At 29.5% G+C, this 4,049-nt stretch overlaps 1 long non-coding RNA gene across 1 annotated transcript; it reads left to right on the top strand.

Moving 5' to 3' along the window:
* Window positions 1-2,707: 2,707 nt before the first annotated feature.
* Window positions 2,708-3,703, top strand: LOC103571550 (uncharacterized). Its single transcript, XR_549051.1, has 3 exons — window positions 2,708-2,729; window positions 2,819-3,024; window positions 3,521-3,703. It is a non-coding gene; the product is annotated as an uncharacterized LOC103571550 (long non-coding RNA).
* Window positions 3,704-4,049: the final 346 nt, after the last annotated feature.

Raw genomic sequence — 4,049 nt, 5'->3', positions numbered from 1 at the left:
TTGTTGGGCTGCTAGAGGTTTACGAAGATGAGTTTTTGATGTCATGTGGTTTTTTATCACAGTCAACTCTGCATTCATTGTTACATTGCATGTACGGCATTTAGCTTTGTACTGATCTTCAGGCACCTTGCTACGCCATTGTTTGTAATCTTCATTTTTAAGCCCGACGTCTCTGAATTTTTGTTGGCGATGCTTGTTGCTGACTTTGGCGATTTTTCTGGAAAGTGTGATATCCAAGTCTGATTCAGTCTGTTGACTGCTCGTGCTATCTACCTTGCGTCTAGGACTCATTCTTCATTGTACAGATTAAAAATAATTGATAGGTTAGTAAAGTTATATATAATATACAACCACTGAAGCAACGTATTTGATAGATATACGTACTTTTCAATACAATACAACAATAGTAATAATCTCTCTGAGTGTATAATCCAAATTTTTTTGTCTCAGGAAATCGCCTCATTCTTCACTTGATTTAAATAACTTTACGGAACAACTGCCAACATTTCTACCCAAAAGTGAAAGTGTTAACTATATTGAGTGGCTTTATATTGCATAAAATAAAAATAAATTCTTAAATGTTGCATCATGATGGAAATTATCGTATAATCTGCGTACGATAATAATGTGCTATCGTACATCGTACGTAGGCACGAAATTATCGTACGGTTCCGGACGCTGTCCAGGGGACACATTAGTTTGTCATAAGTATCTTAGTTTGTCATAAGAAATAAATATTGTCATAAGGTTAATAAAATAAAGCAAGGTGCTTAAATTAATTAAAATTTGGAGTAACATTATTTCAGCCTATTTTACAGTTCCTCTTCTGACTCACAAAATATTACAAACGACCCTGAGTAATAAATTAATCTAAATTAATTAAAATTAAATCATACAACATCCGGTTCTGGAAGGCCGAGTCCATCTTCCACTGGCGCCCTATTATTCGACCATAATACTAGGTGTGACCAGACTTGGCAAGAATAATCTCTCTGTTTTACAATCATAAAATGAATTTTCAAAAATGTGTAAAAATTATAACTAAATGTCAAATATTCTTGGGACCAAAGTATTCGATAAACTCGATAATATATTTTAGATGTTTTAGATTAAAACATTAGCGTGAGCATAAAAAAATTAACTTTCATTTTTTAATTAATATACCGAAAATATTATTGAGGATGACAACGAAAATGTCTCTGAAAACATCGATATGGAGAAGGGAAAAGTCACCGGTGCTAGGCAGCAGCACCAAGGGTAGTTCAGTGCTCGTCACGAAATCACGCCTACCACTTGTAGTGTACCATTTAGTTTGAATATTTCTGTCATCTGACAAAGTGGCAAATGTCTTTTTAGATTGTACTATAGTATATCCTATAAAACATCACTCACTTTAATATTTAATATTAGAAATTACATAAATATTTTTTTTCGTAATGGAATAACAAAACATTACGTTTCAGGTAAAACAAAAAAAAAAAAAATACACATGTCAACCTTTCGGGGAGAGAACACATTTTTGGCTGAGAAAAAATTTAAGTCTTAATTTAAAAAGCAAACTTTTGGAGCAGAAAATTTTTTTTTCTCGGCCCAAGCAACTTTGATGTTCACTTAAACAATTTATTTTTTGGAGTAAGAGAATTTTTTTCTTGCGCCAAGAGATTTTGTTTTTTGGTTCAAATAAAGTTTTTTTGATTCGAAACGTTGATTTTTAGGCGAGAGATGACTTATTTTCTTTAGCCAAGAATTTCTTTCCTTAAACTAAGAAATTTTCTATTTCGCTTCAAAAATAAATTTTTTTGGAGCAAGTGAATTTATTGTCTTGAACCAAAAGAAAGTTTATATGATTTATGCTCAAAATAAACGCCGTTAAATGCCTCACCTCGGCTTCATAAACTTTTTCATTAAACACTCGTCATTTCTGATTGGTCTAATGCAGTGTTTAAACATTTTTCAAGCATGATCGCATCTGTTCTACCACGAAATTCGACGAAATAATCCAAGTTATCTAAATGTTTAAGACAGGTTACCGGGATGAACCTTTATTTAAAGCTGCATAACTCGCAAAAAAAATTCTCTAGATTACACATGCGCATTAAACTGATCGGCAAACGATTTTGGATCGTCATTTATTGATAAGTTTGTGTCACCTTAAATTAATAACCTGAACTTTAATTTTATTAACATGTGATTAAAAGTAAAAATGGAATCAAAGGAGAATAATACATGTGAAAGTGAACCAGCAACTACACCAGAAATTTCTCAAGCTGCTGATCAAATTTCTTAAAATTTACTGCCAGATAAATCAAGGAACGTTTATCAAAAAGCTTATACGCAATTTATGGATTGATGGGAAACTAATAATTTTTGTTTTCAAATTTAGCAGAAATTCTTTAATTTTTTTTTTCCGTCTAGTAAGAATTATTATTATGAACATTAAAGTGTTATGCAACAAAATTATTTCAAAAAAATAATCATCATTGGAAACGTCGAAGGTCACTATTTTCAACATAGAAAAGTCACGATCTGCAATTCTTCAAAAATTCTTTAATTTTTTTCTCTAAATAATAAAAATTATTATTATTGACATTAAAGAGTTATGCAACAAAATTATTGCAATAAGATAATTATCATTGGAAATAATAAAGGTCACTACATTCAACAGATAAAAACTAGCGATCCGCAAATCAATTACACAAAAGCTCATAGAACTTCAAGAACAACGATTGGTAATAAATCCAAATTGCTTATATATTTTTAATTATAACTTTTTTGCTATTGAATTTACAAAAAAAAATAAATTTAATATTTTTTGTAGAAAATTTCAAGCTCTATAAATTAATTACAGTACTTCCTTTTTATTATATCTTCAATCATTTAGTTACAATATTAAAATTAAATAACTATTGTTTTTCCAACTCAACATACAAAATCAAAAAAATGTCGAAAATAATTTTATTATTATCAATTTTCGTATTGATTGGTCTCTACGCTGGTGCAGAGGCAGCATGTCCAGGCGGTTGGGTGAGTAATTACCATAACACAATAAAAAAATCTAAGCGATGAATGGTCCTGCGGGCCAACCCTAAAACTTCCCACTATTTTCAAGCTTGAAAAGCGCGATAACATTATTATTAGTAAACTGTTGAGCTCATCGAGCTCAAAAAACTGTTGGGAGAACAAATTCATACGAAAAAATATATATCCGAGATTATATGGCGGCAAAATAGCATATACATACGACAATACTAAAGATATGAGCCGGATATGTACTATTTTAGCGGGATATACTTTTTCATGCGAGAAATATTAATTTCGCTTAAAAAAAGTAATTTTTATCCGACAAAATCTGCGGATCAAATCTTACTTTTTAATCAGGGACATTAGATATAATCATTCTGACAATATTCTCCTCATCGTTTGAAAGTTGATATAATAAAAATCGTTTGTTTATACCCTTCGATAAATGACAATAATTTGTACTGAAAAATAACAAATCATTAAAATATATTTTTTTTAGTGTCATCCATCCCAAGGTTATGGTTGTTGTGAAGGAAATGTGTGCAGTTCGTATTTTTTCCAAGGTGAATGCATAACTGAGAAGGAGCTCGCAAAATCAATGCCTCTAGGAAAATAATTATAACAATACAGTAAAAATTTAAAGACGTATTTTTCCGATCAATAAAACTCTCAATACACACACATTTTTTTGATTGGGTTTCATTAATTGACAATTTAATATCTTCTTTATCAACTCTAGGAGCTATTATTTTACACGGCGAAAAAAATACATTGAAATTTACTAAAAAATGTGAGAATATAATTACTTAATTTAGATAGTACCCGAGAAAAAATGTTTATATATAATCTTGTATATAAATTTATATATATAATCATATCTGATTGTGTCTAATAATATATAACCATAAACAATTATATATGGATATACATGTAAGATTTTATATAATTATATACGATTATATATAATACTATTTCGAGAAAATTTTAGCATATATAATCATATATAATTATATATAATCTTATATATA

Source organism: Microplitis demolitor, chromosome 9, assembly GCF_026212275.2.
Source record: "Microplitis demolitor isolate Queensland-Clemson2020A chromosome 9, iyMicDemo2.1a, whole genome shotgun sequence".
Lineage (NCBI taxonomy): Eukaryota > Metazoa > Arthropoda > Insecta > Hymenoptera > Braconidae > Microplitis > Microplitis demolitor.
This window is presented reverse-complemented; position numbering and strand designations above follow the sequence as displayed.